Source organism: Sabethes cyaneus, chromosome 3, assembly GCF_943734655.1.
Source record: "Sabethes cyaneus chromosome 3, idSabCyanKW18_F2, whole genome shotgun sequence".
Lineage (NCBI taxonomy): Eukaryota > Metazoa > Arthropoda > Insecta > Diptera > Culicidae > Sabethes > Sabethes cyaneus.
In genome coordinates, this window is record NC_071355.1 from 22,709,884 (window position 1) to 22,734,409 (window position 24,526).

The 24,526-nt window shown below is 39.1% G+C and overlaps 1 protein-coding gene across 1 annotated transcript in view; it reads left to right on the forward strand.

Annotated features, from left to right (window-relative positions):
* The first annotated feature begins 17,527 nt into the window (after positions 1–17,527).
* LOC128741633 (laminin subunit beta-1) overlaps positions 17,528–24,526 on the forward strand; it is a 53,833-nt gene continuing 46,834 nt past the window's right edge. Inside the window, exons 1-2 of the mRNA XM_053837588.1 lie at positions 17,528–17,639; positions 18,343–18,645. The gene's annotated coding sequence lies outside the window, so the exon portion shown is untranslated. The remainder of the gene's footprint in view (positions 17,640–18,342; positions 18,646–24,526) is intronic.

Sequence of the window (24,526 nt, forward strand, 5' to 3'; positions counted from 1 at the left end):
AGGACACGCAACTTAATACTTCTGAATATATGATTAAGATATAACTTAATATTGCAGTCATCTATATAGTTTTATAATTCACAGTCATGAGTTGTATATCAGGACACTCACGACTGCAAACACGTATATTCTCTATACCTCGTCATCTATCCAACTGAGCGTGGCGTAGTCAAGGACCGAAGAATAGTAAGTCGTAACGCGCGCGGAAAACAGAATATTTGTCTATATTTCACCGAAAAAATCAAGAAACTCAAGTTATAAAAGTGAATGGTGACTAACTCAAACAACATACCTGGTAATGATATGGGATGAAAAAATTGAATTAATTATTAGAAGCACTTATGGAAGCTCAAAGGACGCAATTCTCTTCCATTCGAAGGACTATTGTTCTATTTTTGCCCATATATACCACATTTCATATGAATATCATATTATTAATATTATTGTTATTGATATCATATATGTGGAAAGCTGGATGATGGAGTGGATTGCCAACCTGAATCCTTAAGGTCTGAAGCAAATATGGCAGTTTTCAATTCTCACAAACAAATCATCACGTGGGTTAAAGTTGGCACAGCGAAATTGATTATTATATGGAAGGATCCTAATGCTGGAAGGAGACGCTTATAACCCCGGAATGCGCATAAGGGCCTCTGCTTATGAGTCCGCCCAATCCCTTTTGGTTCTTCTGTAAAAGTATTAGTGTGAACTTCGTTTGATAATTTGATCTACTGTAATTCTACCTACATGCTCTGCACAGTGGTCCAGAAACGAAAGTTAAGTGGAAACATACTTTTGCGGCTGAGCGATATATAATAGTTCCCTACAATGTTGAGCAAAGTTGTTCAACTCTAAAAGACAATTAATGCGAAATCAACGACTAAGTTCCAGTTTGGCTTATAAACACATAATCCATAATAACTTTTAGAAGAAAGAGATAGAAGGATAATTACTTCAACAAAGTTGTAGCTAAAGTACATATAAGTAACTTTGCAAAAGACATAGTAGGCGTATTGTTAGGCGTTTTTAACTCACAGAGTGTTTTTCAACAAGACATCTCAAAAATCACTTTTTCGCTGATTACTTCAAATGCAGTGGTTTTATTGCATCATAATGTTTTACAAAGTTGGTTATCTTATCAAAAGACATATTTTTGTAAAATATTGTATGTTGAACACTCATACGTATAACGAGTTCTAACGTTTTCCCTGTGTTTTTTAGTCTATTTTGGAATAGAATATCTCAAAAAGGGGCAAACGAAAAAAATTAAACTTGGCCGTTTATGAAAGCTTGGATCTTTATCTCAAACATGTGTGGAAATAAAAAACTGGTTTTTTCTCTAACTCGAGTAATTTGAGTTTAATTATTTCATGTTTGACCATTTTCTACTATGCAGTATTTTCCAATATCTTCTTGAAGACGATTAAAGTTAATGTTAATAGTAAAAAAGAAATTTGTCGTACCTTGACACAATTTCTTATGATTGTCACGTAAAATAGTCTTCAAACGGACATGACATCAGTTTTCTATCAGCACCAGCTGTTTTTAATAAATATCTATCTTTCAATTTTCATTATTTTGCAAATCTGCTCAATCTAGCATCAATAATTTTTCAAAAATAATTTTCAATATAAAAGCAAAAAAAATATTGGTTATTTCATACGTAGTATTGTTAACTGTTATTTTAGTTATGTCATTTTTTAATCACATATAAGTATATAAAAACAGGCAAAGAGGTAAAAGAGAAAAAACCTATAGATCCTTTTCGCAAACTTCAACCCCAGACAAACAGACGAGACACTCGCTTTAATTCCATTGCCCTATCAAAAACCACTCATTTTTTCAAAAAAGCATGTTTCGCAACATGGCATCACCGCGGCGCGCGAGTTTTGCTTCGAGGTTTCAGTATAAAACCATACAAATGTGAAAACCCTACAGCATAAAACTCTGTAAATGCCAGCTATTCCGCAACATGCATAACAGAGGGTGCTAGTGTGCAAGCAAAATGTGTAGGACGATGGTTTTTAAAGGATTTTCTTCTATGTGTCATGTCAGTTCGTCAGTGCTTCAACCACCCTATATCAGAATGTCGTTGATTCGGAAAACAGAAAGGGTAGTAATTTATTTGAGAGATTCAATAAATGTTTTGTTTTCGAAATATTTTATTATTGTTAGTAATGTAATATTTCATTATATTATTGATTTGCACTTGGTGGAAGCTCCAGAGTACGTGTACAATACGAACGATTTTGTATTGCAATGACTGGATTGGACGACAACAGGAGGCGTTTGAACACATCCTACAAATTGGCAATCCGGTTAAATTTTCTGGCGTGAAATTCCCTGAACTTACGAATACATTTATTTCGCATTTCCTGTACCTCTTCGCTTAATAACCCTATGGGTAGTGCCGTAGCCTTAATAATATCTGCGCCATGTACTAGCATTTTATGAACGGTTGGCGATAATGGGTACCATGCGTAATGCGAAACGTACATAAGCCTGGTCTTTTCCGCATATTGGATAGATATTGGAAAATACTGCATAGTAGAAAATGGTCAAACATGAAATAACTAAACTGAAATTACTCGAGGTAGAGAAAAAACCAGTTTTTTATTTCCACATATGTTTGAGATAAAACTCCAAGCTTTCAGAAACGGCCAAGTTTGATTTTTTTCGTTTGCCCCTTTTTGAGATATTCTATTCCAAAATAGACTAAAAAAACACAGGAAAAACGTTAGAACTCGTTATACGCATGGGTTTTCATCATACAAAGTTCTGCAAAAATATGTCTTTTGATAAGATAACCAACTTTGTAAAACATTATGATGCAATAAAACTATTGCATTTGAAGTAATCAGCGAAAAATTGATTTTTGAGAGGTCTTTTTATAAAACACCCTGTAAGTTGGAAATGCCTTAAAAAACGCCTACTATGTCTTTGGCAAAGTTACTTATATAATTTTTAGCTACAACTTTGTTGAAGTAATTATCCTTCTATCTCTTTCCTTTAAAAAGTTATTATGTGTTATGTGTTTACAAGCCAAACTGGAACTTAGTCGTTGATTTCGCATTAATTGTCTTTTAGAGTTGAACAACTTTGCTGAACATTGTGGGGAGCTATTTTGAACCACAAAAAACTTTCCACTCAATTTTCGCTGCTGGACCAGTGTGCACTTCAAGTCCTTGAAGTGATGGTGACTTTCTTCTACTACTACTACTACTACTACTACTACTACTACTACTACTACTACTACTACTACTACTACTACTACTACTACTACTACTACTACTACTACTACTACTACTACTACTACTACTACTACTACTACTACTACTACTACTACTACTACTACTACTACTACTACTACTACTACTACTACTACTACTACTACTACTACTACTACTACTACTACTACTACTACTACTACTACTACTACTACTACTACTACTACTACTACTACTACTACTACTACTACTACTACTACTACTACTACTACTACTACTACTACTACTACTACTACTACTACTACTACTACTACTACTACTACTACTACTACTACTACTACTACTACTACTACTACTACTACTACTACTACTACTACTACTACTACTACTACTACTACTACTACTACTACTACTACTACTACTACTACTACTACTACTACTACTACTACTACTACTACTACTACTACTACTACTACTACTACTACTACTACTACTACTACTACTACTACTACTACTACTACTACTACTACTACTACTACTACTACTACTACTACTACTACTACTACTACTAGCAGGTACTACGGAACAAAGTATATGGTGGCTAGTAGAGAGCGTGGTAGCCCTTCGGATGTTGGAACTGCGGTGGTAAGAGTTGGAGATACTTTTGAAGTGGTTCACGAATTTGTTTACCTTAGTACGTTAGTGACGGATGGATTCGATAAGCGGATTGTCGCCGGAAAAGTAAGTAGGGGAACTGTGGGTAAGACGATGAAGAAAGGTAAGACGGACAGGTGGTTGATTCTACCAGTTAAGTATTAAAATTTGTAGATTGTTTGATGGGGTGGGGATCCAACCTTCTTGCTAGCTTATGAAGTCTGAACGTTCCTATAATCATTTAGAACTTTCAAATTTTGATAACGTTTTGAAAAACTGAAAATTGGAAGAGGTTCTGTGTGCGGATGTAACTTTTATGTCGTCGAAAACCTATTGAAAAAATAGGTAATTTTATTTGCATATGAAAAATTGTGAACGCTTTGAAAAAATGTATAATGATGGGGAGAAATTGCTGAGATGGACAGTGAATATATTATAATAAAATTGTTGATTTTGTTTCTTAGTAATATCTCATGCATATAAATGAAAATTTAACTGGACTTCAACCAAACTAGCAGCCGCCAGACATGAACTAAATTTTGGAATGCTTATTTATGCTGCCGCTGCCAAACAATTTTTGATTGGCAGCCCTTGGAGGGGAGGGGTGGACAGCCCCCTTCACTTCTTGCATGCTACACCACCATATTTTACGTATTCAATCTGTTAATGTCAAAAATAATTGATGGCTCTCAGCTGAGGCGATTTATAATACCTGTTCATTTTACCCCTACACATTGTCCGTTTCACCCGCACCACTAAAATAGTTCACTTTTCCGTCTATTTTTAACACTCAAGATTCAAAATACACATTGAAAAACATTTTTTTGTTTAATATTTCACCAGTTGCTTTTGAAAACAATATATTGAACTGAAGTAAACTGTATTTAGGTTTTAGAGATCATAAATTCTCTGTATAATATTAGATTTTCTTCTTAACCTGTTCGTCTTACCCACAGTTCCCCTAAGTATGCAAGGGATTTGTCCCCGGTTGTGAAACACCCATCAATTTTGACGTGTTTATTAAACTAGCACTACCAAATTACTACTAACGTCTCGTCTCATTGTATTCTAGCTTTTAAGCAAATAACAATCAAAATACAGCCTATAGAATGTTTTGTAGGAAATGTGTTCGAAAAACATGCCCGAAAAAGTTTTTTAGAATGTTTTGGGATTGATTTCTTTGTGTATCAAATAAGAATAGAAAAAGGCAGTAAATGCATATAACATTACTTTTGGACCTCTTTTTCATCACACAGGTTTAAGTTTTCAGTAAAACAATTTACTAAAAAAATCTATACCTATAAAGAAGGATTTCTGTCTGTCTGTCTGTCTGTCTGTCTGTCCGTATGTTCCTTATAGAATCGAAAACTACTGGACCAATCGGCATGAAAATATGCATGTAGAGGTTTTTCGGGGCCAGGAAAGGTTTTAGTGATGGTTAGAAACCCCTCCCCCCACTAAGAGGGGGGGCTCCCATACAAATGAAACACAAATTTCTGCATAACTCGACAACTAATCAAGCAAATAGCACAAAATTTGGCATGTGGGTGTCTTCGGTGACAAGAAGTTATTCTATGGTAAATTGAGACCCCTCCCCTCTTTATAAGGGGAATTATAACTCCTCTCCTCTTTAAAAGGGGGGCTTCCATACAAATTTCCTCATAACTCGAGAACTAATCAAGCAAATGGAACCAAATTTGGCATGTGAAGGTTTTCGAGGGCAAGAATATTTTCTATAGTAAATTAGGACCCCTCCCCACTTTAAGAGGGGGGGCTCCTGTACCAAAGAAACACAATTTTCCTCATAACTCGAGAAGTAATTAAGCAAATGGAACCAAATTTGGCATGTGGGTGTTTTTGGAGACAAAAATTTTTTCTATGATGAATTGAGACCCCTCCCCACTTTAGGAAGGGGGCTCCTATAAAAATGAAATGCAAATTTCCTCATAACTCGAGAATTACTCAAGCAAATGGAACCATATTTGGCATGTGAAAGTTTTCTAGGGCATGAATATTTTATATGGTGAAATGGGACCCCTCCCAACTTTAAGAGGGGGGGCTCCTATACAAACGAAATACAAATTTCCTCATAACTCAAGAACTAATCAAGCAAATGGAACCAAATTTGGCACGTGGGTGTTTTTGGAGACAAAAACTTTTTCTATGATGAACTGGGACCCCTCCCCACTTTAGGAGGGGGGCTCCTATACAAATGAAATACAAATTTCCTCATAACTGAAGAACTAATCAAGCAAATGGAACAAAATTTGGCATGTGAAAGTTTTCGAGGGCAAGAATATTTTCTATGGTGAATAAGGACCCCTCCCCACTTTAAAAGGGGGGGCTCCTATACAAACGAAATACAAATTACCTCATAACTCGAGAACTAATCAAGCAAATGAAACAAAATTTGGCACGTGGGTGTTTTTGGAGACAAATTTTTTTTCTATGATGAATTGGGACCCCTCCCCACTTTAGGAGGGGGGCTCCTATACAAATGAAAAACAAATTTCCTCATAACTCGAGAACTAATCAAGCAAATGGAACCAAATTTGACATGTAAGTGGTTTTGGACACAAGATTTTTTTCTATGGTGAATTGAGACCCCTCTCTTCTTTAAAAAGCGAGTTATGGCCCATCTCCCCTTTAAGAGGGTGGGCTGCCATACAAATGAAATGCAAATTTCCTCTTATCTCGAGAACCAATCAATCAAATGGAACCAAATTTGGCATGTGGGAGTTTTACATGGCAGAAATTTTTTCTATGGTGAATTACGACCCCTTTCCCTTTTAAGAGGGGAGCTCCCATACAAATGAAATTCAAATTTCCTTATAACTTGAGAACTAATCAAGCAAATGGAACCAAATTTGGCATGTGGGAGATTTTGGAGTCTTGAATTTATTTTACGATAGTTAGAGACCTCTCACCCCTGTGGTAGGGGGATATGGACTCTCATACAAATAAAACAGAAATTTTTGCGAAACTCAAAAACTAATCGAACTCGAGAAATTCGAGACTCTTCCATAAAACATTAGTCAATACAAGATCAGAAAAACTATCTATAGTAACACTAGATCATTCAGGACGAGACGGTCGCGAGTGTTGCCGGTGACCCGTCGTCGGAAGTGCCGCCCACTGGGGGGCTTGCAAAACTCGAGATTGTGACAAAGATCATCCGAGATTCATGATTTATGTACAACACAGGTTAATTTGTGGCAATACGAAGTTTGTCGGGTCAGCTAGTATTATATAAATTTTTACAAACTGGTATCCGCCCTGGTTGTTAAACAGTTGAGTTCTTCGGTAATGAAAAATTCAGGAAATCGATGGTTCAATGCTTTAATAATCACAAACATTTTTAACACATTTTTCAGGCACATGAGAGCGAAATATTTGAGATCTCACACTTCCTGTTGTTGCATTGATTAAAATTCAGATTTGGATGAATAAATTAAGAAACAGATAGATTACTTTGCATGTTTTCCGTTAATAAATGAATGTAGTATTTTATTTTCATTTTATTTCTTTATTTTCCTCCTCATTTTTATTTTCTTTTATGGATATTTCGAAGTGTTTCACAACCGGGGACACTTTTTTTTATCAGAAAATACTATGTCTCCAAATTTCGCTTCTTTGTTTCAAGCGAAAAATATCTGCTGTCTTCCGCAAAAAGATACGTAAGTCTTCAATCATTCAAATGCTTTCATTAATTAACTTTCATTGGCACCCTAACATAGTTAAAACAAACTGATAATAGCATGAATAGTTTATCCTATTTATGTTATATAAAACTCACCAATTTGCTTTTTTTAAAACATTTTTCAACTCAACGTTCTGTCTGCCTGGTGCTATCAGCACTCTGACGACGTACGGTTTTGTTATCAGCTATTTCGTGGCCGTATTAACGCTGGATGAGAAACGCCGTTCCGCTTGTCGAAATGGCATATTTCCTTGCATCGTTCACAGTGACCCCGGGTCAAAGCGACTATGGTGTAATCCTCCACTATATTGATGGACCGCTTAATGGCGATTATGTACCGGAAACTGACGACCAGCAGTGTGACGTGCAAGACTCGCGATCATCGGTACCTAGGAGGGCCATCTTGGTAACCGGCCGGAGTTGGACGAACTTTAGCATAGTTTGATTCAAGTGTAATTCCAACAGTCGTCTGCCGAGAGGGGATTATAACCAAGAATAAGGAAGCGTATTGAGCGCGGAACTCAGAGAAATATGTCGCACAAACTTTTCAGCTGCTTTATCAGGAATCTGCAAACGATAGCCTTATAGGGGGAAGTCCTGTATGGCCGGACAGGCCTCTATGCCCGGACACTGGCGATTTCTCAAAAACAAAAAGCGATAAAATTATTTGGAAAGAATAGGACAACAGTACCATTAAAGTACTATTGTTCCATTTGTTCCAAATATTTTTATCGCTTTTTGTTTTTGAGAAATCGCCAGTGTCCGGGCATAGAGGCCTGTCCGGCCATACAGGACTTCCCCCTATAAGGCTATCGTTTGCAGATTCCTGATAAAGCAGCTGAAAAATTTGTGCGACAGATTTCTCTGAGTTCCAGCAATCAAAATTTGATTTGATACATTTAAGAAGAGTTTGGTCGAAAAAATCATCTGCTAGAAAATTGAAGAAGTTGTGGCAGCAGAAACTCAGTTCTTAGGACTAACATTACTGGTAATAATTCAGGCATACATGTGGATATTTGTATGTGTCCTCAATACAGTGATAACTGTAGGAGTCTGTCTGTATCGTTGCGAAAAGCCGTTTACATCGATCAGTGCCCTTGCAATGCAGTTGTAGATCGGATTCAGTGTTGATTATGCTGCTCACGTGTTTCAAACATTTCTAATCGCCACTGGAACCGATTGGCGGCAGCGCACGTTGCACTCAATGCTGCGCATTGCATTGGCCGTTTTTTTTGAAGATGAGATTCACTACCTTTCTTTTGGTTTCCATGCTTAATTTCACAGGACTGTAATCATACATTCTGTTTGCTAAGAGTTTTCTTTCTTTTTGTCGCATTCGGACTCTTCTTCACTGGTCTCGTTTTGCTTCCTGTTATTCTTAGTCTGGTTGGTCGCGAAGTGAACATTTCAGCCGAGGCCCTCGCGCTACCCCTACCCGGGATGATAAGAGGAACCCATCAGTGGAGGCCGCAGCATCCGAAGCGGCAGAGATGCAAGTGATCAGGGGCTACGTGTGTCACGGCAAGGCTGTTTCGGCACAGCTTATCAGCCTGAATGAGACTGCTTTATGTTAAGACCTGGTTTTACCAAAAATATAAATTGAAATCTATGCGGTGTGTTATGTGCGCAGGCCATCAATTTAAAATATTTTTTTCATTGAGAAATGCGGCCGCTATTCATAAAATTAGAGTTCAACCTTATCAGCGAGCCTGAGCGAGAGTTTAAGGCATGAATAATGAAGAAGAAAGCATAACCAACAACGCGGTGATAATAATGGTTTCTTATCAAAAAGCATTCGCCTTATTGGACTTTAGAATAGCAGCATTGAGATTGAAAATATACCACCATGTTTCTTGAATTAATATTTCACAACAGAACAAAGTTGGAGTTTGATAAATACTTCTGTTTTACGAAAGCAATGTAAAACTGCTTGGTTTAAAACCACAACTTAACAATTTAGCATTTAACAATGAACATTCAAACAAAATAACAATAAAAATTCTTCGCAGCTAGCCATTGACTCTAAAAGTACTTCACAGTCGAGCTTCGAATATATGACGACTGGCTTGTTAGACCAGCGCCGTACTTCGAGGCTAACTGGGAAGTGAATTGAAGGTTGCTAACCTAAAATGGATTCAGCGGGACGCTCAACTATCGGCTTCATAACTCGCTTCTTACCACGCAGCTATTTCTAGAGATCGTAATAATTTTTTCTTTAGCAGAATATTGAAAAAGTGGTAATAGCAATTGCACAATTTCGCTGGGAAGAAAAAAAATAAATCACAAGTAACGAAATTTAAATGGAAAACCAGTAACGACACATAGAACTGCTCGAAAAATTGAATTCGGAATTTTGAAACTCTGTAATCAGTTCTATCCTTATACGAAATGAAATTTGAATTGAATTGAATCCTACAATTTGTTTAAACTACCTGGACCGAAAATGACCAAAAGGAAACATTCGCCATCCTCGAAACTGGTTGAAATGCATTTGGACGTAGGTCTACGTCTTACGCAAGGTGTCATTCCATAAATTAGATTCTAACTGCCATCATAAAAATATTAAAGATTTTGAACACTAATAACTCTGCTTAATGATGCCACTGCTTGAGAAGTAAGCTAGCATAAATGACAGTCTCCTTGTCCCAACAAGATTTTTTACGTACCACGTACCGTTTTTTGTCTGTCTTGATGTCTGTCTTCGGGAAGTGCGCCAGAAAAAGTTACCAAATTTCCTTATCCCGACCACCGGAGGAAACATCCGCGGTTTTATCACTGTAGAAAGGGTTATACTTTCGTCTCAAAATTAATTTAATTGCAAAGTTCAATAAAATTTCAGTTCAAATAAAAATTTAACCAACATTTGTGGTTTGTCAGTATTGTTTGTGCGTTTAGCTGAAAAGTGTAAATTACTTTCGATATGTACTGCCTGTTTTTTTAATATACTAGAGTTTCTTTTAACATGCATGGTGTAATCACTCTTTATTACATTTGTTTTATAGGTATTCTTATTTGAAGGAAATTAGAGTTCATTTCATGTCGATATGAGATTTGACTTATATTAACTAATGAGGCTCACTCTCGACTCGTTATTGATCTTTCATCATTCGCCTTTCATCTATGCTTTTCGATCTTTCATCTTTCATTTTTTTTCGTAAGGATTATCGGTTTGGTGGTTCGTACTTTTCACCATCTACCTTTCCGGCATCTTTACATCGTTTTTTGTTTCTTTCCAGCGATTTGTTGTTCTTTTTTTATTATCTTTTGCTACGTTTTTGGTTGCTCTTGATGGCGTCTTTTTGTCCTCATTTGTAGTCTGTTTTGGCATTTCTTGTCGCCGATTTGCTGTCGTTTAATCGTCTTTTCTGCATCTATTTTTAGTCTTCGTCATTTTAACTATGTCTTTTGACATATTTGTTGCTTTTTTTGTGTTTTTTGGCGTCTTTTCGTCGTATTTTTGTCGTCCTTCGTTTTTTATTTTCATCGGCTTTTCGCCTTGTCATAACTTTTTCGTCATATTTTCGTTGTCTTTTAGTTGTCTCTGCGTCGTCTATGCTGTGCTGTCTTTTCGTCATTCTTATGTCGTTTTTTCGTTATCTTTTGTAGTTTTCTCTATGCGTTTTCGCCATCTTTTTGTAATTTATCTGTATTCGTCGTCAGAGACTCTTTCGTACTTGTCATTTATGTCGTGTTTTTTTGTTTTTGTTGTTGTTGTTGGGTAGTCTTCATCGTGTATTCCCCATCTTTACATCGTTTCTTTGTCTTTTGCCAGCGATTTGTCTTTTTAGGTGTTGATAGTTTTTTTTCGGTGGCTTTTCATATTTTTTCTTTTCTCGTATTTTTAGCTACTTTTTCTTTATATTCATCGTCTTATCGTTATTTCTTTGGTTTATATTTGCTGTGATTTTGTCATATTTTCGTCATCTTCTCATCTTTTTTTGTTTTGTTTTTTGCTGTTTCTTTCGATGGCCTTTGTCGCTTTTGTCGCCTTTTTTGTTACTATTGCGGCGTCTTTTCGGCGTCATTTTGTCGTCTTTATCGTTTTTTGTCATCGTGTCATCGTCTTCTGTAGTCTTTTTTTCTATTTTTTTATTGTGTTATTGGATTTTATTGTGTGCTTTATTTTTATTTTTGTTATATTTTAGTGGTAATGTTTGTTCCACTGCCTTTGTGTTGTTCATCCGTATAGTCGTATAGTTGACATCTTGTCGTCGTCTTTTTAGCATGTTTTGTTGCCTCTGTTGACACCTTTGACGTAGGTATCTGTCCCTCAGGTAGTGATGACCGATTTTTCCAGTTAATCGATTAGTTAATAATCGATTACTTTTTGGGCGGCCAATAATCGACATCGATTAATCGGCGCTATATAATCGATTAGTCGAAATAATCGATTGGTTATAACCTTTACGTCCCGATACCAAAAATAAGGATACTTGCAGTTACACTTTCGGCTCTATCTCCATTGTTGTTCAATTGATTCATATGCAACTAACGTTTAAAGAACTCCATCAGATTGGTCGGTAAATAGCAACGGGATGGCAAGGTTGTCATCTCCCATATATTTGGTGCGTAACCGACATCACTGGCACTGGCATACGAAAAATGGCCTGTTCGCCCTAAGGCAATGTTAAATCGGGTAAAAAACTTGTTGCTGGCTGTACCAAATGATGGCAGTTTAAGATTATTTATGCAGTTTATGAATATTCTTGCGGATTGCGGTTTTGTAATATATTATACATCATATAATACTTTTCTGTTGAATGAGTGAAAATACGACAACAGTTTATCTATCAGTTGAAAGCGGAATGAAAATAGATGTTCGTTATGCTAAAATTCTAGCGTGCCACACCGTTGGTAAATAGCAGGTTTTTTTCTTGAGCTGTTTTCTTTTCAGCTGGATACCAGGCTTAAGACTTGACCCCTATTTATCGACAGACTTCACATCAGTATTATTAAAGGGCTATTAGGACAATTACGTAGCTAGTGCAACAGCTCTACTGATTCTATCTAGGAGCATCGCCTAGCCGAGATTTGAACATACGAATACGACGACTAGTTTGTTAGATCAGCATCGTACCTCGAAACCAACTAAGCGAAACCAACTAACTGGCTAATCACGTGTGGTTAATTTAGTAGCTAAGCGCCAGCCACTGTAATAAATTAAATTTGTTAGAAATTGTTGAATAGTAAAATTTTAAAAAATCCGGCATAATCGGAACATAAAGCAATCGATTAAAAATTAATCGATTATTTTACCAGATAATCGATTAGTTCGATTAATCGAGAAGCAATCGGACATCACTACCCTCAGGAAGGTAGCCGGTAAAGACGGTAATTCCCAAAAAAGCGAGCTTTACGAATAAATGAAAGATTTTGGACTTAGCGTTTGATGGTTTGGATACCAATCGATTCATAACAGATGTAGCAAATATGTGGTTTTTATTACAATTTTCATTTTTAATCACTAAATAGTGTAAATTGACGAAAAGTTTCAAGGCCAAATATACCCATACATGTTCTTCGTAATCGCTTTGCTTTACGGGCAGGAATGACAAGTAAACTAAACACACCGTCTTACAAAAAAGTAACAAACACGCGTCGCCGCAATAGGTCGAAGATTCTTTACGATGTTTGAGCCTATACCAATTTGATATCTGTGTTTGGGAAGTACGCCAGGGTGCAAAACCGCTCCCTTTCTTCGAATAATATTGTTATTTGAACATTTAACCTAGTCTAATTTGATATCCTGAAAGTAAAACGTCATAGAAAGCGAGTGGCCATTCTTTCTTTCTGCCAGATTGCTTCCATATATTGTAAGAATTTGTTCGGAGCTGTTGTCTTGCACGGAAACAGGGCTGATGGGATATTTGTGCAAGTGCCGTGACGTTGAGTTTTTGTTGAGTTTTTGAGCGTTTCATTTGCTGCTTTGCGTCAGTTAGTTGCATACAATTCTTGACATATCGTCAATTGTATTTCTGTTAGCTGTATAGTTGTAAAGTGTCAAAAGAAACTACTAAAATGCAGAGGACGTTAGCTAATTGATATTTTAACTGGCTGTCCTTTCCCTTAAGAGCGCTAACTGCGTCAACTGCATACCAGTTTTAAGCCAGTTACTTAAAGTTGATTTAAAGTGCTACAAGTCATGCAAAAATTGTCAGAATGCGAAATCATCGCTATTCATTCGAAGATGTGAAATGTGGCCTGATGGTTTAGCTCTTAGTGGAGCTTCGGACTCTAAGAAATTGATAATATTAAAGTACAGAGTACAGACATCTCGCGCAACATGTGTAAAGGGCCTATGTACAAGTGAAAGATTTTCTTCATGTTTGCTCTCTTATGTTTATCACGGCGGTGTAAATGTACTCGAATAAATTAATATTGCGTGAAACGGTTGCTTTTAATTTTAGAATATTTAAATGTAACTTCATTTAACAAATATATATAAATGTTTTTTTTACAATTTATTACATTTATTACAATACAGTAAATTACAAATTTGCGCAGCAAACTGCTGAATATTTCGTTTTTCTTTTTTCTTGCCATTTTTTATTTTATTTTCTGTCCCGTTTTCCACCCTTTTTCTTAGTTCTAATATTCCTCTGTTTCGTGTTTCTCGTCTATTTTTCCGTTCATCCTTGTTTTCATCCTCGTTTTTCCCTAACTTTCTGTCCAGTCTGGTTCTCGTCTTTTACTTGCTGTTTACCTTCTTTTCTATCCCGTTTTTCGTTGTCGTTCGATCCGTTCTTCCTCTTACCTCTTACCTCCTTTTCTGTTACGTTGTTTTTCCTTTCCGTTTTATATCCGAAAGAATCGTTTTCTGTGCCGTTCTTCCTCTTTTAATATTCTTGTTGGTCTATTTTGCTGCCCCCGTATTTTCTCTTTTTCTTTTCTGTCCCGTTTTTCTCATTTTATCCCGTTATTTCTCCTTTTTTTTTGTCCTGAGTTTATCCTAATTTTCTTTGTTTTCTTTATGGTTTTTCTTCCATTCTCTTTTTTTCTGGTTTTCTCGTTTCTGGTTTTATTTCGAGTTTTTTCGTTTTCTCTCTTTTCTCTCCCGTTTACTTTGTTTCCACTTTTGTTTAATTTTTTTATGTCCCGTTTTCCATACCATTTTGACCTAGTTTCATAACAGTTTTTATTCTTTTCTCTCTCGTGTTCATCCTATTTTTTTATCCCGTTTATCCAGTAAGTTTGTCACGTTTTCTTTCGTGCTCTGTTCCATTTTTTCTCTCTCTTTCATTCTTTCTTTTTACTTCTAGTTTCTGGAGAGCAACGGTTTGCTCCATGTTGCTATCCCAAGTAACAATTTGGGTTTTATTACACTCTTATGATGACATTCAAGACCAAAATTGGTCTTGAAGACCACCATAAGATTACAATAAAACTCACATTGTTACTTGGGATGTATTTTCGAATTAGGTAAATATTCAGAAAAGCCGAGATTTCTCAACCATAAATAAAAAAGGTTGTCACGAAAATTTTATCTATAAAAGGTTAACTGACAAAAAAAATTCAAAAAATTTCCATGAGATAGAACATAATCTTTTGTCTTTTCTTTGCGGGTTTTCACTACCTCTCAGTTTCAAATTGGACTTCAATATGGAAATGAATTGGTTTTAACCAATGTCCTAGCGTATGATATATTATACCTCGTCTTCAAAACCTGTTTACTGCTGAATCTCAATAGTTAGTATTGTTAGTATATCACTACAAGAGAGATAAGATATCATTCTGATGTGTGTGCGAGATAATCTGTCAGTTTTTGTCTTTTCATCTGTATTTTTAATAGTGCAAAGTTGTGATAAATGGCGGAAAAAAGCTGAAATATGGCGAAAAAAACTTTGTCTTCAAAACTCATGAAAAAGTCTAGATTTTGTGACGAAATATTACCTGAAATGTAAAATGGTATTTAAATGAGGAATTCTCGCTGAAACGGGACCACTACTGACACGAGGTCTTCAAATATTGGAACTTTTGCACTTAATTGGTTGAAAATGGTTAAAACATAAGATTTCATACCTCGAAATAGTGGACCCCTCGTTCGCTAAGGGGCCTAAAAGTTTCAAAAAAAGATATATTTTGAGCAAACCTTGAGATTTTTATGATGTGATATTTCATAAATTTGCCATGAAACAACTAACAAATGACCCGGTTCTGTAGAGAAGAAGAACAGGGCTTTCAAATGAAGTAAAAAAATGACCTCTATTGGAAAGTTGGGAAAAAAATGCTATAAGGAACATTCAAAAAATTAGGTGTGCACTGGCATTAACTGAATAAAACAACCAGTTATTTGTAGCACGGTTCACAATTTTCATATAACTGTTGTGATATTTCTAAAATTACCTATGAAACAAACTTCAAACAAAACGATTCCGTAAAGAGGAGAGGTAGGGCTTATAAACGAAGTGGAAAAAAATTGGCGGCCATATTGGATTTGGCCGCCATGTTGGATTTTATCAAAAAATCGCTGTTTTCGCCATGATCCCTCCAACCGATTTTAATTTCAAGACCACCATCAGAAAGCTGAGAAAAAATGCTTTGATTTTTTGATAAAATCCAATATGGTGACCAAATCTAAGATGGCTGCCAAAAATTTTTTTACTTCATTTGAAAGCTCTGTTCTTCTGCTTTACAGAACCGGGTCATTTGTTAGTTGTCTTATGGCAAATTTATGAAATATCACATCATATAGATCTCAAGGTTCGCTCAAAATTCAAATTTTTTTGAAACTGCTAGGCCCCTTGGCGAACGAGGGGTCCACTATTTTGAGGTATTAAAAGTGTAAATCTTATTTTTTTAACCATTTTCAACCAATTAAGTACAAAAGTTCCAATATTTGAAGACCTCGTGTCAGTAGTGGCCCCGTTTCAGTGAGAATTACTCATATGTAAAGTCTATCACAAAATTCGACAAGAAATATGTAAACAACTTTGTAATTTGTTTGTTTGGAACTGAGCATATGAAATATAAAACCCGCGATATTTTGGCCTTGAAACCATTCCGAATGACGATTTCGAGTTTCCCGACAAAGTTTCACTTCATTTGGTCCAAATTTGGGTATACCCGGGTCATAATGGGTTAAATTGGACTTGAAAATAGTCTTGAAATTGGATTTGAAATTGGAAAACAAATTATACTTGAAAATGTAGGAAAAATAGGAATTGAAACTGCATGAAAATTGTGTTTAAATTGCACTTGAAATTATATTTGGAATTGGACTTGAAGCTAGACTTAAAATTTGAACTTCAAATGGGTGTTGAAATTAGGCAGGAAATTAGAATTGAATTTAAACTTGAAATTGACACAAAATTAGGCTTGAAACTAAACTTAAAATATAATTTAAAATCGAACTTGAAACTGGTACTGTTTTACCGCAATCAACTCACTTGCGGTAAAAAAGTGGCCGAGCTCCGCACCTGAGTGACTGAGTGACAGAAATTATTTTGTTTAACATTAAATTTTACAGAGAAGGTGGTACACGTGCACGGGCACACTGGGCCCCACCCTGGACTCGCCAGTGTTACTGACATATGCTTAAAGAACTAAGCTCTTGTTCCAGTGAAAATAACCTAGCTGAAAACTGTTAATATTATTACAAAACTGACTCAAGGTTTACTGCTTCCGACTAATTGATGTCACACGAAGGACGACGAAAGCGATCTAACCGATCTTGGAATGGAAACGTGCAAGACAGCAGCCGCATCTCCCGAGTACCGCTCTGGTGGCAGCCGTGCGCACACCACGATCGACTCAGCTGGTTGGTGCGATCCTCGCCGTCGTAGTGTTCGGCGGGTTGGTAGCACGGGCGTATCGCGTACGGCATATACATAACTTAGACTGTGTAGGCATGATCTTCTACAACTACACAGACGGCATCGCATCGTCCGTCGGTCGGGTATGTAGTTATGCTGCACAGCCAGTCCTCTCGCAGTCGAGTGGATTCGGTCGTATCGAGTGGACGTGTGTTTTTGGCCGATCGCGGTGGCCAATACGGTCTGTGAGTGTGACAAGGAGAGAGGATTGCTTGGGCGTGTGGATTGGTCGTGCACAACTGGATGGTAACGTAGACGAAGAAGAAGAAATCCCAAGAAAAATTATCATAAATCATCGACCGAATTCTTGGCACTCCGCATGGACTGGCAGCGCCAAGAAATTCGGGCATTTTCCAGTAGAAGACTGAAGCAGGATTATTCGTACAATGCATCTGGTTGTTGTTCCGTTTGCGGTGGAATTAGTGCAACAGTTGGTGTGCTGAAAAAAAAACGGAATTCTTGTGCATGAAGATTTGCGCCCACAATTCCCGATGTGGTGAAGGTGCTATGTGAGAAGTTATGTTCTCGGTCGGTGCTGATCGACGTGACCAGAAAGGAAAATCTCAGCATATTTATTCGGTCGCAAGGTTGAACGGTGTGCGGTGTGCAGTGTGCGGAAGGGAAAACTTCAAGTTACTTCATTCGGTGCACTTTTCGACTGGGATTTTATACTCAAGATTGTCGCCCGGGAGAGAACGGGAGAGAGCGAACTTCGCGGAGTGTATTTTTGTTGTTGAGATATTCGGTGCATTGTCGTCGAGAGCATAATACATGTACGATTTGTTTTTATGTTTATTTTATGTTGCCCCTTTTTCGTCGGTGCAGCCGTCGTTGGTGGTTCGTTCTCTTTCGCACTCGTTCGTTACACCACCGCACCGTGGTGTTGCAGTTCCGTGCGGTCGTCGACCAACATTTCTTACGGATTTCGGTGTTTGTTATTTTTCCACAGAAGTCATCAACGAGATCGGTAACGACGAAGAGTTACCAACAGTAGCGGAATCCGCTGAGCGGCTCTGGAAGTGGATGTGTTTTGTGCCATTGGGTGGAAAAGATTGCGGCATAGTGTAGTGACCAAAACAAAAAAAAATAGTGATTCCAGTGGAAGATCAACGATCGAGATCGCCCTATAGCAGATTCTGTGCAGTGAACCACTACTGAAAGGAAGACCACAAAAAATCAAACAAATTGTCGCATAGAGCACAAGGTTTATGCTGTGGCTTTTATGAAGATAGTTATATCTTGGTGCCTGAGTGTAAGTGCTCTACATATCTTGGTATTATATGCAGATTACATGTCGAAGTATGAAACATAAATGTCATGCTGAATTAATTATGACTGCTCCACAATACCCTTCGTAGATCACATTTGTGTTAAAGAAATGTATTTTGGGTTGGGCAAAACGTACCTTCGACAGCAGAAATGAAAGATAAATGAACACGTGATGATGGTTTGGATTTAAATTTCAGTACAGTGATTAAACAGCAATAAAAGTTGCTGTGTCAGACGAAAAGAACTGCTCCGGCATGCGTAACTATTCTGAGCTTATTTATTTGTGAGGTGCAGGAACGTTCTTCAGTATGCAGCGTTTAATTTACCTTTTGCTTTTTTAATTACTCTTTAATTGTCCAGATAATGATGATATCATTATTCAATGTAATGTAATTTATAGGATTGTCTCCATTTTTTTGTTTGGGTTGAAATATAAATAAGTAATTAATATGTTGTACCTTTGCAATTTACTTTCAATTTGAATTTGATGCACTTGAATAAGCTGTAAATATTTATGGTAGTGTATTAAATTAATGCAATATGTATCTGAAAATCAAAATAGATCTAAAATATAATCTTTTGATTGTAAAAATTTTACTTTGCGATTTTTTTGTTCCGGAGTTACGAAAAAATCGATTTCTCGAAATCCTGTATGTATGTATGTATGTATGCATGTATGTATGGAGGTAGCCACCATCACCTCAAAGCTTTCCCATTGTATGCAAGTAGAATTACTGCAGAATGGAATTTATCTACCCAGCAACTTTCATGTCAATGCTGTTCTTGAAGGACCAAAAGGGATTGGGTGGATCTGTTAGCAATGCCGCTTACATGATTCCACGGAAGTATAAGACACTCCTTCCAGCATAGACCTCCGCTTTCTAGATACATAACTTCGCCGTGCAAACTTAACTTGCGTGATGATTTGTGTGCTAGAAGGGCGCGTCAAAATTCTCTCTGACCTTGTATGACTTGGGTTGGTTACCACATCCTTCATCCAGTCTTCGATTTATTCGATAGCCTGATGCTCTCTCCCCTTTATTATAATGATGGTATATGGAAATGTAATAGAATATGTGTTATATGTATATACAATATATGAAGATTAATAAATATAGCTACAATGATATCACCATTAAGATGAAAAGAAGTATATTTGGGTAAAAATAGAACAACCTCACCAGCAGACCTTCGAATGGAATAGAGTTTGAGCATCATGGAAGCATCATTTGAGTTTCCATAAGTGCTTCCATCATTAATTTAATTTTTTTCTTCTGGTATCCATGAGCATTATTTAACTTTTTTCGGCCCGAGTTTTCACTGAACAGCAGAAGGTGCTTCATGAGCTAAAACGAAATAAATAATTGAAAAAGCTTATGTTAAGCTTACCTACTAACAAGGTCCTGTGGCTCATTCGTCACTCAAACCCGCAGTTTTGAGATCAGGCAGTCGGGTACCACCCAGCATCGCACCTCCTAGCTTGGCTACTCAATAGAGCATTACCGGGTAAGGCCACGTGTAGGTGCTAGATAGGGGCTTAGAATGGTGTGAGCTATGTTGGACGCTTCGTCATTTGCCTTTCTCGTTTCATACCCAAATCGATTTCTCGAAATCCTTATCAAAAATTCATATTTCGGAGAACCAAAATTATTAAATGACAAAGACAGATAGTATATTTGGTTTGAAGATTTGAACATTGCCCAACGTATCCGGCCAGCTTTAATCAATTTCTGAATACTGGGTTCGCCGAAGAGACGCGTGAGCTAGTGGTTTATTCTTCGCTTCCATACACCGTTCTCTTGCCCGCCGTCAAAGATGGTTCTTTGGGCAACCCGCCGTTCGAAAACTCCGAGTATTCGTAGGTCCTCTTTTAGCAGTGTCCACGTTTCGTGCCAGTAGAGGACAACCGGTCTAATTAGCGTTTTGGACAGTATGCACTTTGTATGGGGGTTCAGACTGTTCGACCGCAAGTGTTTGCGGAGTCTGTAGTAGGCCCGACTTCCGCTGATAATACGCTTTTTAATCTGACGGCTGTTATCGTCCTCTGTTGCCAGTGAGCCAAGATATACGAACTCGTCGACTACCTCAAACTCATCCTTATATAATTTGTTTTAGGCTTAATTATTTTCAATCCCATCTTCTCTGCTTCGCGTTTTAGTTTGGTGTACTGATCTTCCACCGTTCCACCAAAATGTTCTGCCGACAGCATCCACGTCATCAGGAAGTAGGTAATTTGACTGGATTTATTTAAAATCGTGCCCCGTATTTCGATCGCCTTCTTCTTCTTCAGCAGCATAGAGCCGGGGTGGCTCGTGCTGTTTCAAGCACTCGTCTCCATTCAACTCGGTCTTGGGCCACTCGTCGCCAATTTCCTAGTCGTCTCAGAAGTCGCAAATCGCTCTCGACCTGGTCGAGCCATCGTGCACGTTGGGCCCCCCTGTTCCTGGTGCCGGTGGGGTTGTTGAAGAGGACTATTTTCGTCGCACAGTCGTCCGGCATCCTTACGACGTGTCCGGCCCACCGTAGCCTGCTAACTTTCGCTAGATGTACGATGGGAGTCTCCCCAAGCAGTGCCTGTAGCTCGTGATTCATACGCCTCCGCCACTCTCCGCTTTCAGTTTGTACTCCGCCAAATATCGTCCGCAGCACTTTCCGCTCAAACACGGCAAGGGCGCGTATGTCCTCCGTAAGCAGCGTCACGGCTTCAAGTCCATAAAGAACTACCGGTCTAATAATGGTTTTGTACATTGTTAGCTTAGTGCGGCGGCGTATGCTTCCTGATCGTAGCGTTTTACGAAGGGCAAAGTAGGCCCGATTTCCCGCTTGGATGCGCCGCTGGATCTCCTTACTAGTGTTGTTGTCCGCGGTCACCAGCGATCCCAAATACACGAACTCTTCTACCACTTCTAGTTCGTCGCCGTCAACGGTTACCGTCCGTGGGAGGCGCACATTTGTTTCCTTTGAGCCTCTTCCTTTCATGTATTTGGTCTTCGACGCATTTATTTTTAGCCCAATTCTCCTAGACTCCGCTTTCAGTCTGGCGTAGATTGCCTCCGCCGTCGCAAAGTTCCTGGCAATGATATCAAAGTCATCTGCAAAGCCTAGAAGTTGGCTACTCTTGGTAAAAATCGTGCCTCTCGTTTCGATGCCCGCTCGTCGGATCACCCCCTCAAGAGCGATGTTGAACAGCATGCAGGATAGACCGTCACCTTGTCTCAACCCTCGTCGCGTCTCGAAGGGACTCGAGAGTGTCCCCGAGATGCGTACGAAACACATCACTCGATCCAATGTAGCTCTGATCAGTCGCGTCAGTTTGTCCGGAAAACCGTATTCGTGCATTATCTGCCATAGCTTGTCTCGATCGACTGTATCGTATGCTGCTTTGAAATCAATAAAGATGTGATGCGTGGGCACGTTGTACTCCCGACATTTCTGCAAGATCTGTCGGAGAGTAAAAATTTGGTCCGTAGTTGCGCGAGCCCCCATGAAACCCGCCTGATAATTCCCTACGAAACCTTGTGCTATCGGTGACAGCCGGCGTAACAGGATCTGGGAGAGTACCTTGTAGGCGGCATTTACCAGCGTAATACCGCGATAGTTGCAGCAGTCTAGCCGATCACCCTTTTTGTAGATGGGACAAACCACTCCTTCCATCCATTCCTCCGGTAGCTTTTCCTCCTCCCAAATCCTCGAAATAACCCAGTGTAGAGCCTTTGCTAGCGTTTCTCCGCCATGTTTATAAAGCTCTGCCGGTAAGCGGTCCTTCCCAGCGGCTTTATTGGTCTTCAGCAACCTGATTTCTCGTTTGACTTCTTGGAGATCAGGTGCTAGGACATCACTATCTTCCATGGGCGCTCCTAGGTTAATTTCCGTTCCGCCTCCTTCTGCGACTTCGCCATTGAGGTGTTCATCGAAGAACTGCTTCCACCTGTCGACCACCTCGCGCTCATTTGTAATTAGATTCCCTCCCTCGTCCCTACACACGTCAGGTTTCGGTGTGTAGCCCTTCCGAGTTTGGTTCACCTTCTCATAAAACTTGCGCGTGTCATTAGCTCGGAATAGTTGCTCCAATTCTTCACGATCTCTGTCCTCCTTTTGGCGCTTTTTTCTCCTCAGGATCGTGGTCAACTTGTTCCTAGCTCGTCGGTACTTGGCCAGGTTCTCTCTAGTGGCAATACTTAGATAATTTTTCCAAGCATTTTTTTTCTCCTCCACCGCTTGTTGGCATTCCCCATCAAACCAATCATTTTGTGTACTCCGAGGCTCAATACCTAGTGCCGCGGTAGCGGCCTCTCCGATGGCCGAGCGTATTCTGCCCCAACCGTCTTCGAGGTTTGAAGCACCTAACTCCTCGGAAGAAGGCAGTGCCTCATTCAGTACTCGCGCGTAGTTCTCGGCAGCTTGTGGGTTATCTAGCTGCCTGATGTTCAGCCGAGGAGGGCGGCTTTGACGTGTCCGGTATACGGTGGACAGCTTTGAGCGCACATGTACTGCTACTAGGTAATGGTCAGAATCGATATCCGCACCCCGACGGGAGCGTACGTTCGTGATGTTAGAGAAGAACCGGCCCTCTATAAGAACGTGGTCAATTTGGTTCAATGTACGTTGGTCAGGTGATCTCCAGGTGGCTTTGTGGATATCCTTGCGCGGGAAAAAGGTGCTTCGGATCACCAGGCCTCGGGAAGCTGCGAAGTTTATACATCGTTGGCCGTTATCGTTTGTGTCGGTGTGCAGGCTATGGGGTCCTACCACCGGTCTATACATTTCTTCCCTACCGACCTGGGCGTTCATATCCCCGATGACGATCTTGATGTCCCGTGACGAGCAGCTGTCGTACGTTGTCTCCAACCTCGCGTAGAACGCTTCTTTCTCATCGTCGGGTCTACCTTCGTGCGGGCAGTGCACGTTAATGATGCTATAATTGAAGAAACGACCCTTTATCCTCAATACACACATTCTCTCGTTGATCGCCTTCCAATCTATCACGCGATCCTGCATTCCGCCCAGCACTACAAAGCCCGTTCCCAGTTCGTTGGTAGCGCCACCGCTCTGGTAAAACTGGGCCTTTCCGCCACGTATCTTCCATACCTTCTCTCCTTTGCGACAGATTTCCTGCAGAGCTACGATACCGAGTTTGCGGGGTTCCAGCTGTTCAATCAGCACCCGCTCGCAACCTGCGAAATTTAGCGATCTGCAGTTCCAAGTCCCGAGTCTCCATTCGTCGTCCTTATTCCGTCGCCTAGGTCGATGCCGAATATTCCGCTCCGAATATGCTTGAATGTTGTTAGTTTGTGTTGTTTAGGTGTGTAGCCGTACTGGGGCAACACTACCGAGTCTCGTGATGGGGCTGCCATCTTATAGTGCCGAGACTCACTACCTCCTTCCCGGTTAGTATACGACCTTAGTTTCCACCGGGGTTGGTTACCCGATCTCCGCTAAGGTTGCTCGTATTCCGGCTGGTACCACGAGGAGGTCGGGATCGGAGTTGCTAGATAAGAGGCTAACGACCACTATGGGGTCTATATTCCGCATTATCCGGCCGTTTACCAACCGTTTATTTCGATCGCCGCTCGTCTTATAACACCTTCAAGCACAATGTTGAATAGCAGGCAGGGAAGACCATCTCCTTACCGAAGTCCCCGAGATTCGAATGGATCCAACAATCCATCCGAGATTCTCACACAGCAATGGAAAAAGCACATCCTAATAGGTTAACTGAATAGTGAGATACGCTGTCAAATCTAGAAACATTAAAAACATACCTAGCACATGCGTTTACTGCAAGCCACAATTTGTTCAGAGAACTAGCTGATGCACTGATAAAAAGAAAATCGGCATATGTGAGGGAAGAGCAGGCTTTTGAA